The sequence below is a fragment of the Mastomys coucha genome, unplaced genomic scaffold, assembly GCF_008632895.1.
Source record: "Mastomys coucha isolate ucsf_1 unplaced genomic scaffold, UCSF_Mcou_1 pScaffold22, whole genome shotgun sequence".
In the NCBI taxonomy this organism is placed as follows: domain Eukaryota; kingdom Metazoa; phylum Chordata; class Mammalia; order Rodentia; family Muridae; genus Mastomys; species Mastomys coucha.
Window position 1 is genome coordinate 64,612,827 of NW_022196905.1, and position 13,434 is coordinate 64,626,260.

At 36.1% G+C, this 13,434-nt stretch overlaps 1 protein-coding gene and 1 long non-coding RNA gene across 6 annotated transcripts in view; one reads left to right on the forward strand and one right to left on the reverse strand.

Moving 5' to 3' along the window:
• The window catches only part of LOC116071174, an 89,320-nt gene extending 79,204 nt beyond the window's left edge, over positions 1 to 10,116 (reverse strand). For 2 of the 3 annotated variants that reach the window (XR_004110746.1, XR_004110748.1), the window contains exons 1-2: positions 9,980 to 10,116; positions 1,973 to 2,040 (exon numbers count right to left, since the gene is read on the reverse strand). This is a non-coding gene — a long non-coding RNA (uncharacterized LOC116071174). The remainder of the gene's footprint in view (positions 1 to 1,972; positions 2,041 to 9,979) is intronic. The other variant, XR_004110747.1, reaches the window with a different exon arrangement.
• Positions 1 to 13,434, forward strand: part of Gabrb1 (gamma-aminobutyric acid type A receptor beta1 subunit) — a 432,240-nt gene that overhangs the window by 80,323 nt on the left and 338,483 nt on the right. The window lies entirely within an intron of this gene.

A 13,434-nucleotide genomic window follows, 5' to 3' on the forward strand; every position in this document is an offset into this window, starting at 1 on the left:
TATGCAACAATTTAAGAACATTGCTCAGCATACAGCATGCTATAAAAATAAGCTGGCTTGTGTACACTGAAAGAAAAAAATCAGCCTTGAGGCAAAGATATCTACCAGTGACCCCAAATATCTATGGGATATTACCTAAATAGAATTTTTATAAAGTTTTAAAAGAATCCTCAGTTTTTCTTCAACAGCTTTATGGTGATATTTATTTGTTTTCAAGAATGATAAAGAACTATGAATCATTAATAAAATCAGCTAAAACCAGAAATTTTTATCAATCCTTTTTTGTCATTTTCCATTATCTGAAAACTAGCAATTATGTTTACAATGACCCAGTTTGCTTCTCTTCTCCAATTTAAATGAGTTGACTTTAGATCCACTTCACATGCACGACTTCATAATTTTATATTCATGATGTGTTAGTCATATTCTCTGAGTTGCCCTCATTCCTACTAGCAATCAGAATATCCTCAGATGAATTTCACAGACCCTTGACAATTCCGCAAAAGGCTGAGGAGGTCACTGGACTTAAAGCACACTTTTAGCTTAGATCTTGGTCACAATCTAAATTCACATATGCAGGCTTATTATATACCTTTGGAATCATAAGGGAATCCATGAAAGAAACAGGGAAGGGTTCGGAGAGGCAGGGGGCTGAAATAGTCCTATTGTCATCAGAAAAAACTGAGTCTGGTAAAAATCATGGAGTAGTAGTATACTGTGAAATTTTAGCATTTTTCTAGTCAAAGGTTCATCTACATTAATAGGTATTTATAACAAAGAAATAGCTATTGTAGTTTTCCATCTAATGGATTTTTTAATAAATGATATTATTTCTTTATAGTTACCATATGACTTTCATGAGTTTAGATACATCTATAATGATCATACTAATTGCTTTTGGTTACAGGAAAAAACATTTTAGTGCATAATAGTTATTATTTTCCCTTACAATGGAAATTATAAAATTACATCTCTTCCTTGCTCTTCCATATACCTCTTTCTGTTCCTTATCAAAATCATGCTCTCTTTTTTCATTAATTGATGTTATTCACTTGGTCTTTATAATGTTACTCATATGTGTGATGTCCCTATCTCAGTGACATGTCCTTAATAGTGTTCTTTGCTGGTACATAAAAATGGATAGATTTCTAAAAGCCAGAATACTACAATGGCTATATAGAAATTACAGTAATTTCCTATGGAGTTCATAATCTATGACTCATCTGTGATATTCCACTGTTAGAAGAAATCAGACAGCTCTTTTTCTAAGTTTGTCCTTGGAAGTGCTGTGTCTGAGAGATCTGTGCATGGCTGAGCAACTTCAGATGTCTAGGCTGTTTTGAAAATCAGTGTGAAGTTGGATGTGAAACTTCACTTGCAATATTAAACACTGGACAATGGTGTGTTTGTGCAGGCTCTGCAGGATTATGACATTTTTAGCAGATTAGCAATAGAATAGTATTTACCAAAGAATAGCTAAAAATGACTGTGGCTTGAAATAGTCTTTTAAAAGTACAGTGGTTTCTGTAGAGTGGAAAAATAGAATTCTGCTCTCAATGGGATGTGAAAGGTCATGACAAAACTAGATTACTTCAGTGACCATGATGTTCCTGTTAATAGTGTCAATCTATGCTTACAATATTTAAATAGGATTCAGTGACTGATCAGAGTCTAATGAAATCAATGTTTTCCAATCTGTGAAAAAAGTTCTACATGATTTTATCTGCAATATAAAAAAACCCAAACCATACAGAGTGGTAGGAAAGGGTAAAGGCTAGATGACTCTGGGTTCTAGTCGCTGATTGACTTAGAAGAGCTGTGACATCCCAAGGAAAGCAAGGATGTATAAAACACTCACTGTGACAGGAATCTATGAGGTGTGCTCTGGGAGATGACTAAATGCTATAAATAAAAGATTCAGACTTGTTGAATGCAGTGCTATAAGAATATATTTTCCAAATATTTATCTTACCTGGGGTCCTGCAGCTCAAGGGAATAACAGACTGAGATATTTTGATGGATTGCAATTTGTAGTGCTACCTGTAAACGGAGGAGCAGTGAGGTTTAAAGCTTCCAGATGTTTAGAGGGTTCTAGTTCTCTAATTTCTATCCTTTTTGTTCTTTAGTCTTGTTTGTTTGCTTTTTTTTAATTTGCCTCTTGTTTTTCTAAAATTGAGAGAGAAAGAAGGCATGGACTTGGAAGGGTGTGGAGCTGAGGAGGATCTGAGAGCATGTGGTGAAGGGAACCATGCACAGAATATATGATATGAAAACATTTATTTTCAATAAGAAAGAATTAAGCTGAAGCTCTGATTAAATATGTATACATCATTATTTAGCAAACCTAATGGTACAATCTGAATCAATAAAATGATCAGGATGTGAACTAAGATAAATTACTGAAGACTATAATCAGGGCCCAATGTGCTAAAGTTGAGTAATCTGAATAATGTCTAACATGACCAAGCTGTTAGATCTCTCTGAAGATGCTGGGCAACATCTTATGGTAAGAAATAGCATCACACCATCAAAACATTTCAGCGTTTCCTTTACTAATATGAAAATACTGATCACAAGTTTCAAGGCATACTGCTACCCTTTGTTATTTGTTCATTGTGTTGTAAAGCTTCCCACTGTAAATGACAGAAATACATTTCCCGGAACATAATCACGCCTGTCTTTCCTGTATGTTAACCAAAGCCCAGTGGAAAACATAGGTAGACCATGAGTGCATATGTTTCATTTTTTTAAGTTGTTTTCACAGCAAAAAGCTATGTATTAAATAAGTTCATTATAGTAAGTTGTTATTAGCTATGAGGATTTTTTTGGTTTCAGATAAATTGACAAGAATCTGTTTTATAAGTGTAAAATATTTTTGTTTCGGGTAAATGATATGGGTTTCAATTTTCACTCTATTTAAATATGTTTAATATATTGAAGGAAGTCAAGTTTGAAGAATCAAAAGATCTTTGTATTGAGAAAGTAATGATTTATTAAACAACATTGAACCTATCAATGAAATATGAGTGACACAGTTAACTTTAATCCTGTATTTAGAAAACCAATTACAAAAACATGGAAATATGTGAGTTTCAGTTCACCTCATGAGTATTTATTGAGCTCTCACCATATGCCAGAGATTTTTTAACCTATATTTCTCTGAGGCAAATCAATTCAAATTATAATTGCAAATAAGGTTTACAATAAGAAGGCGTAGTACAAGGCCAGGAATCTAGTGACTGTGATCACAAAAATGAGTTGGATCTAGTTACAGAATCCCACTGTGGCTTGGGGAAGATGATGCATTTGTTTTCCACTGTTCCTCAGAAGATTGTGAGCTCTAAGATAGAAGCACTTGGAAATAAAGATTAGTTACAGTTTGGGCACTTCATTTCATGGCCCTGTTGCTTGGCAGATAAAGGTGGTTTTCACAATTTCTGACAAATCTCTGGCATTCCTGTTCTTCTAGGTGGAAGAGACTAAGGATCTGTGTCCAACAAAGAATTACCACAGCAATTAGGGACCCTTGTGGGAATGGGAATTTCTTAGTGTGACAAGCACATACTTTTACAGATGTGCATGAAGGCTGATTTGAAATTAAAGTTAATTTCATCAAGTGACATTTAAAGGGCAGAGGACAGTGAGCTCCTGTGGTTGAGACATGCTGCCACTTCTCCCATTCAGCTTCTCATTAGAAGTGACTCATCTGGCGATCCAGTGCACTCCAATAACCACAGTGCATAATTTTCACATATCTCATTTTAAAGCTTATATGACATTGGCAGTCTTATTTTTCCCGTGATTTTTCACATGGATAAAATGTAATAATTGTTTGTTAGTGTATGTCAGAAAGTCTATGGGCTTCTTGGGGAATCTGACATGAATTGGTTTGACTTTTGAAGCCCCACCTTTACTTTAGATCATCTTCTCTTAGACACTTAGACTTTGGAGCCTTCCTTTCTCCAGTTATTAAAAAAAGATAGCTGATAAGCCTGAAGGTTAAGGGGCTGATGTTTGGAATAAAAATACATGGTGTCTGTCAGTTCTTTCCCTCTTCCAAACTGGACACCCAGTCTATAATTTATCCACTAATTTGTTCATTTGTCTAATTTTATATTGAGTACACACATTATTCTAAATATTGTATTAGGCACTGGAATGCAGCAGTGAGATAAAATAAACCTTATCTTATTCTTATCCACAAACTATGATTATAGTCTGGTTAAAACTTTGCCTCTAAAGTTATAAATATGTATAATTATAAAATTATCTTCTGTAAGCTAAAAAAATCTTATCTCTAAATTTATCTTTCTTTTATGCCTTTATTTCCTTCCTTTAACACTTTCTGTTTTATCTTCTAATTATAATACATTTTTTATATGTCAAACACTATTTTCAGCTTAGGAGAGAGTTACAGAGCAGAGAAAGAAAGGTTCACAAAAAATGAATTTTTATGCACAAGATTCTGAATGTCTAAGTGAGGAAGGAAAAATTAAATTATGAACATGTATTCACATACTAAATGAGAAATAAATACATAATTATGAATATATAACTATGTTAAATGAAGCAAAAATGTAGTTATGGGTAGTATATAATAATGTGTTTAATGATAAATGGTAATATAACCAATAAGATTTCAGAGAAAAGAAAACAAGTCAATAGTAATTGTCAAAGAAAACTCCAAAACCTAAATGAGAATTAGCCCATTTTAAAGGACAGATATGATATCAATACATGGAAAGAAAGAGTCACCTCAAGCTGAATTTGATTTCCCCAGCTTCTTATCTTCATATCTTTAATTAGTTTTATTATAGTAATTTTTCTGGATTTCTGATTCATAAAATACCTTGCAAAACCAACACAGTATGACCTGGAAACAAAAAGTTTTCATTTGCTCTACCAACAAATGTTTTACCTTATCCAGCAATAAGTGAGATGCTATTACCACAATTTGGTTTATTGATAGGCAGGATGCACAGTCTTCTGAGATGTTCTGCGGACAGAAGGTTGGGTCTGCCCATGAGCCTTGGTACCGAGCTGGAAAAGCAGATGCATTCTTATTTGTTCCAGATTCCTCAATATCTTCCCCTGCTGCATTCATTGCTTGCTGTCATCTACTTCTTCCTTCTATAGCTAAGCTTTGCAATGTGTCCTGAGAGTGGATGCAAAACCTTCCCACCACCATATACATCTTGAGTAGGCCATTTTGCTTTCTGAGTGTGTACATACACTAGAAGAATTTATTAGCTCCAGAAGTATTGGGCATAGACTTTGCTTCACTTCAGAGATTATTTATAAATATTCAGTAGACAAAGTACTTTTTTCTTCTAGTCTTGGTAGTTGCTATGTAGTAGCATGCCAATGAATCGATGTGTCCACTCCTGTGCCCCTGTGCATGTTACAAGGCCATCTGTTTGATTGTGAATCTGGGCATGCAACAATAGGTATTTTATCCAACTATGTGCTTTTCCATTTATCTTCATCATGAAGGCATATAATTGAATTTCTGCCAAGATTTCTGGCATGTGACTTCTCTTTTTCTATTAGTTTGTAACATCAGGGACAGATTTTTGTCTGTTTTCAAACAGTCATGATATTTTAATAAGACTCCTGAGACACATTTTTAATCCCCCTCAATGCTGTCTTCAAGTTTTGTCTTTGAAACCATGATATACTTACATGGTTTGAAAGGCCTTGTGCAAGATGAAAATACAGATCATCTTGTCACCAATGAGGGGGTAATGCCACAGGACTACATTGTCACCAGCTACACCCTTAGAAGTTCCCTCAATCTCTTAGGGAATCTAGACTCAGGCCAAATCAGGACTCTTGGATTCAACACAGAAAGGAATTTCATGCATAGCCAATTTGAAGTGGAGTTAGAAATATTATTAAAGGTATCTTAATACAGGTATTAAACACAAAAGTTAGAAGAAAGAGTGGTAATTGGGAGGTGGAAGTAAGACCTTCCCAAATGTGTATGTGTCTTCCCAAGGGTCAGTAAAGAAAATAATACATACCAAAGTTTGCTTACAGACTGCTTGAAGATGAGTCACAATTAAGTTTATTAGTGCTAGCTATAGGTGTCATTTTGGTGATTTTCAAGGAACCCTTGCAAAGGTTCCAACAAATTTTCCTTCTAATTCATCTTTCTTTTGGTAAGTGAGATTTCAGGGTATCTCAGAGATGACTTGGATGCTACAATGATATGATGTGGGAAAATCAGAAGTAGTAGGGTAAGCAAGAGGTAGGTGTATGGTATTTGTATATAAATGGGATTTTTATTTCTTGAAAAATTGAAGGATTATAGCTAGAAATTTTTTTAAAAAGGTCTTTAATTGTGGTAACAATCTTAATTGTGATACACTTCTTGCTTTTCTGCTAGGAAGAGAATTTAACCAGGTACAACAGTGAGGGGTTCTCCACTCTTCCTATATCTCTCAATTTTCCCTGTTTTTATATTCTGTCTCAACCCTGATCAAAGTCCCCTAAGATAGGTACACATAAAGACTACCAAATAAAAAGCCCAGTGCTTGGCATTGGATACCTCCTCTCAAGTAGCCTCCCCAAGGAGTACTGGATACTCCCAAAGTTCTACAGGCTGTTGCCATTGTTCTTGATTGCCTACAGAACTTTATAGAAATACCCTTTTGCTTATGATACCACACACACTGATCATAGGGCATGGAGAAGTTAAAGTCAGGACTGACCAGAATACTTCCTTCCTGTCTGCTTACTCTTGTAGGACTGGAATACGTTTTGTGGGCTACTGGGAGTCATAGGCTATCAATAGTCTTAGCCTACTGTGAGAACTGTGAAGTACAATAATGACTGGTGGAGCCGGACATGCCTGTGGCTGCAGCGGTGTGAATATTATGGGGGTAGTCAACTGCTTTTTTTGGTTGTACTTAAGGCACACACCATAGGAGGAGCCACAGATGTGGTATAGTACATTTGTCCAACAATCCCAAGGTAAGGAGCCCAAAGGCCCCAGGTGTAAACCCTCCACTTTGTTAAATTGACATAATACCAAACCATCCTTTAAATTCGTATGTCTCTACCTACAGGTTAGTGAAATTCTCAGACCACATCAGAGAAGTTTCTTTGGGTAGTGGACAGTGACTCATGTACACATTCCCAACTGGTCAAAGTGCAGAGACTGTCAATGGAATGCTCAGCCACAAGTAGGTGACCTATATCACGTGCCTTCCCAGTGTTCAAAGACCATCAGGGAAGAGGGAGTTAAAAGTTTAGAAGAGCCAGAGATCATGGAGGACCAGTGTAAAACAGTATCTTCTACACATGAGAGGGAGCTGACTCCTGAATCCACACAGCTGTAGTTCCCTACACAAATTCTAGCCAGTACATATTTCTAGCATGTAGAGGGAAGAGCCTCAAGAAAGTTCACCTTTAGCTAATGAGCTATGGGCAGCTGAAGTCTCCTGGAAAAGGGGAGTTGGTTTTCTTTAAGCCTGTGGCTCATGATAGGTGTCCATGCTCCAGCAGAGAGCCCCACATCTGGGAGTATGTGGACTGTATACATTGAAGTTGATGGGCTTTTGGAATAAATAGACAAATACAAAAAGTTCAGAAGATCAGCAAAATCGGATGAATCTTGAAAGATTTAAGGGGGTTATAGGGGTTGAATATGATCAAAAAATATAAAATCCTCAAAGAACTAATACAATGATAAATAAAACAAAAACAAAGTATTAAAACAATCAATTTTCTAAGTATACCTTTGTGACAACCAGGAATCTACCCTGGACTCATTTTAGCTTCAGGATTCATCTCTCTGCTGCCTCCAGGTACACTTTCTCTGTCTCTGACCACATCTCTGTCCCTCTATTATTTTTTTATCTTAAACTTTGTAAATAAGGGTGGATCCAAGATTAAAGTTCCTACTCTCTAATATCCCCTTTCTCCTATATAATTAATCATAGAGTCACAACTAATTTAATAATCTCAACCTTTTTTTTCTGACAATGTTTTGAATTTTAATGTTTCATTCCTTCATGGTTTTCAGAAGTGTGACACACAAATTTATAATTGCAAATAGAAATTTGCAGTAACAGCTAACATGCCTAAAATGGAATCCTTTTATATTTCTGACTGATGTTTTCATGTAAATTCCCTAGCTCTTAGACCATTTGTCCTGTTTGACTTCACAAATAAACAACCCTTGATTTTCGAATGCTGACCTTAATATTTTCTAAATATTTTTATTATGTTTTGTCATATTGTTTTAATACATAAAATATTTAATAATGTTTAACAAGAAAAAACTTACTCTAAATAAACCAAATGCTGTACATGGAATATGTTCTACTAGCTGGACTGCCTTGTCTGGCCTCAGTGGGAGAGGAGGTGCCTCATCTTGCAGAGACTTGATGTTCCAGGGTGGAGGGATACCCAAGGAGGCCACCAGCTCAGAAGAGAACAGGACGGGGTGGAAGAAATGATTGTGGGAGCAGGTAACTAGGAGGGTCAGTGAGTGAGATGTACAACATTTAAAAAATATTATGATAAAGTGATTTAAAATAAATGAAATAGTAATAATCACTTTAAAGATTATTCACTTTATGTTGAATTATCTGTGAATCATTGGTGATTTTTCGCTTTCACTATTAAAATTTAGAAAATATTCCTGTTAAATAATCCCCTAAATCATTTTTATCAAATGCATTTTTGTATGCTGAAAAGAAAGTAGTCTTCAATAGCTACAATCTGTGGTGATCAGCAAAGGTTTTTTCCCCTGATATATTAAGAGCTTTGTTTCTTTATTCAAACAAAGAAGCAAACCAAAAGCCATTTTAGCAAGATAACATGATACAGTTAAAATAATCAAATATTTCCATAATTATTTAAAATAGAAATATATTTCCTCAAGTTGTTTTCTGACCTCCAAATACTCTGTCATGAACCCACTTACCTTCACCCAAATCAATGTGAAAGAAAGAAAAATAAAAATGTACATGGCCCTATCCTTTCATTTCTATTTCAATCATCAGTTTTTCCTTCCATGAACATCAATGTATTGTTTTTCAGTGTTAACTTGCTTTCTTTAAATTATGTATAGATGTGTGTGTGCGATAGTGAAGATTTTTACATGTGAGTGCTTTGCCTGTGGCAGTCATAAGAGGTGTCAGATTTTGTGAAAAGAGAGTTTTAGCTGTTATGAACCACCAGCTGTGTATACTGGGAGATGAACTCAAGTCCTCATTCCTAGAGCTGTGTCTCTCCAGCCTTTCACTGTGTTCTCATGGTGGATGACAATGTGAATCTGGCTGTGTTAGCTTTGCCAAACACATCGGACTATGTTTTCCTTAACCATGGTAAGCCATTTGCAGGATGACTTTTCATGCTAGGTTGAAGAGAAGCAAACTGCAATAAACAAACAAACAAAACAAAAACAAAAACAAAAAAACAAACAAAAATTGCTTTTCTGTTTTCATAGATAATTTCTTCAGAAAAAGAAGTCAACTGAACAAATATTTCAGTTGATATTATTTCTTTTCAAAAGTTAATGTATAGTGCATACAAAATCTTACGTCTCATAATGAAGTCTTGTAAACAACTAAGTCATAGTTTGGAATTTCATTAGGTATTTCTTCTTAAATTACTTTTTGTTTATTGAAAACATTTCCCCATAGGATATAACTTGACTTCAGCTTCTCCTCCCTATATTCCCCTCGGTCCCTTCCTTCCTCCCCTTACCTCCTGGTCCACTCATTTTCTCTGTCACATTAGAAAAGAACAGGCTTCTAAGAGATAATAACCAAACATGACAAAATAAAATATAATGAGATAAAAACAAACCCCTCACATTGAGGCTGGGCAAGGCAACCCAACAGAAGGAAAAGAGCCCCCAAGAGTAGGCATAAGAATCAGAGAGCCATTTGTTTATACAGTCAGAAGTCCTACAAAAAAACTAAACTGAAAGCTATAATATATTCAAAGAAGTCCTGGTACAGACCTGTGTAGTCCCTGTGCTTGCTGCTTCAGTCTCTGAGATTTTATGATCCTTGCTCAATTGATGCAGAGGGGCCTTGTTCTCCTGGTGTCTTCCATCCACTCTGACTCTTATGCTCTTTCTGCCTCCTCTTCCATGGTGTTCTCTGAGCTCTGAGAGGAAGAATTTGACTTAGACATTCCATTCTTGTGTTCTAAGGTCATTCTCTCTCTCTCTCTCTCTCTCTCTCTCTCTCTCTCTCTCTCTCTCTCTCTCTCTCTCTCTCTCTCCATAATATGGGTATGGCTTCCATCTTGTGGAGTAGGAGTTAAATCAAATCAGATATTGGTTATTTATTCCCACAAGTTCTGTGCCACCATTTACCTAGAATATATTTTAGGAAGGACATATTGTAGGTGAAAGGTTTTGTGGCTGGTTTGGTTTATGGTGCTCCTTGCATGACCTACCAAGTAACATCCTTCACCAAAGACACTAGAATGTAGGGGTAAAGGCTTCATATAAGCTCCAGCTCAATATTTCCATGTTCATCGAGTTGTGTATGTGTTGTCTTCAGCAATAACAGCCTGCCTTACATTTGCAGAGAGCAACACATTGTCTTAGCAACTACCTGGTTTGTTTGGGAATATCCATGGGACCCCCCTGGCCAAAATCTCAATTATGTTTAACCAAGTCCTATTAACTGGAAGACTCCTTTGATGACAAGAAACGGCTAGGTGAGACTCTCATCCTCATTATTAGGAGACCTCATTAGGGATGCCTTCTTATATTTGGAGGATTTTGCATAGCACTAGGATTCACACCATTTCTCAAATGCATCTCAATTCTAGCTGTCTCTCCTGCATTTCCTTTCACAGCCCTATGTCCCCTCAAGCTCCCCACCTGATCCTTCTATTGGCATACCACCTTGCCACCCATCAACCCATAAAATTCATTATATTTCTTCTCCAAGGAGGAGCCATGTGTCTCCTCTGGTCTTTTCCTCTATGTCTAACGCCTTTGGTTTTACCAATTGTAGCTTGGTTATCAATTACTTATTGGTTAATATCTATGTGTAAGAGAATACATACCACATTTATTTTTCTGGGTCCCCACTAAGGATGATTTTTTTTCTAGTTCCATCCACTTGCCTACAAATTCCATTGTCATTATTTTAAAAGCTGAATAATACTCATTTGCACAAATGTATCACATTTTCTTTACCCATTCCTTTGTTGAGGAGTATCAAAGTTGTTTCCCACTCATGACTATAGTGAATAAAGCAGCAATAGTTTGATCAAGTATCCTTGTGGTAAGATAAATTCTCTGTTGTGTATATGTCCAAGACTGGTATAGCTGGATATTGAAGTAGATTGGTTCCCAACTTTCTGAGGGATTGCCATATGCCATATTGATTTCCATAGTGACTGTACAAGTTTACAATTTGCACTCCTACCAGCAATGAAAAAAAAATGTTCCCCTTATTCTACATCCTCACCAGCATGAGCTGTCACTTGTGCTATTGATCTTAGTCATTCTGACAGGTGTAAGATGAAATCTCAAAGTAGCTGTGACTTGTCTTTCCCTTATGGCTAAGCATTTTAAACATTTCTTTAAATGTTTCTCAGCCATTTGAGTTTCCTCTATTGAGAATTCTCCTATAGATCTGTACCTCATTTTGAGTTGGATTATTTGGGGAGGTTATTTACTTATTTGTTTTGTCTTATTGTAAATGTAGTTTCTTAAATTCTTTACAAATTTTTATATTATTCCTCTATCATATGTGTAGTGCTAAAATTTTTTCGTATTCTGTAAGCTTCTGCTTTGTCCAAATGATGGTGACCTTTGCCTTTCAGTTTCATGAATACCATTTATTAATTATTGATCTTAGCTCTCACACTATTAATGTTCTGTTTAGGAAGTCTTCTTGCATGTCAATGAGTTCAAGACTGTCCATGCTTTCTCTTCTATCAGATTCAGTGTATCTGGTTTTATGTTAAAGTCAAGTTATTTACAGAGTGGTAACTTTGGATCTATTTGAATTCCTCTATATGCTCACAAGCAATTTGATAAATACCACTTGTCGAAGATGTTGTCCCCCCCCCCAGTATGTATTTATGACTTCTTTTGCAAAAACTGTCCATAGATGTATGGATTTATGTCTGGGTTTTCAATTCTATTTATCAGTTTGTGTCACAGGCAGGCTAGTCTGGGCCTCCCTCAACCCATGGGGGAACAGGGTCCTAGTCAGGTCAACAAGGTGTTGGTGAAGAAACCACAGAGATGACACAGAGAAGTGCTGAATCTGAGTGTATTTGCACAAGGTAAAATTCAGGCTTATATAGTTATACAGAAAACAGGGCAGATGACAAAAGTCACATAAGCAGATGATGGTCACATCAAGGTCAGTAAGATCAGACATCCAGGTGCAAAACGGAAGAGCAGTGGTGCCCTTCCCCACTGGGCTTTCTTGGCAGCCCCAAGGTAATTCTCTGGGTCTGTCAGAGGAAAGCACCAGGAAGTCCCATTCTAAGAGTTCCTGAGAATGCCCTTAAGTGGGGAAGCCCTTTAATTGCTCTCTGGTATGTAAAACAATTCTGCCTTCTGTGGGACTGCTCTGAGAATTCTAACTATGTTTACAGTTAGCAATAGTGCCTAACCTCTATTGCTAATTCTGGGGACATCCTGTCTGATATGGCAGCTTCCTTGTGAGAATTTCAAGCTACCAACAGCTTGGTATTAAGTTAGTATATATTGGAATGCTGTGCTGGCCAGGGAACAATGTTTAATCTTAGTTTTAACTATTTACAAATCATTTCTTGGGGCACTTTATGCCTGAAAAAGAAGACATGTTGACTATTGGAAAGACTAATCTGGAACACATCTGAGTTAGGAGATGCCAGAGAATGAATACCCAGGAGGCTAGCTCCCTTTGAAGCCATATGCTTCAGGTCCATGATCAGGCCTTCAAGCCTGACACGCAGACTTTACTGGAGTATACGAGTGGGCATGGCAAGTGTGTCTATTTTAAAAGTAATATACCATATAGTTTTAATTACTTCAGTTCTGTGTTATAATTTGGAATTAGGAATGGTGAGACCTCTAGCAATTCTTCTATTGTTCAGAATTATTTTAGCTGACCTTGGATTTTTTTCCCATATGTATTTGTGAATTGTCCTTGCAAGATCTATGAAAAAAATTGTGTTGGAATTTTGATGGGGATTGCATTGAATATATAGATTACTTTTGGTAGAATGATCAGTTTACAAAGTTCATCCTGCCAATCTATGAGTATGGGGGATCTTTCTATCTTCTGATATCTTCTCCAAACTTTTTTTCAAACACTTTAATTTCTTGTTATACAGGTCTTTCATTTGCTTCACTTTGGTTCAAGTTAGTAAAATATTTTATATTTTATGTGGCTATTGTAAAGATTTTATTTCCCTGATTGTCTCTGTCTGTTTATCATTTGTATATAAGAT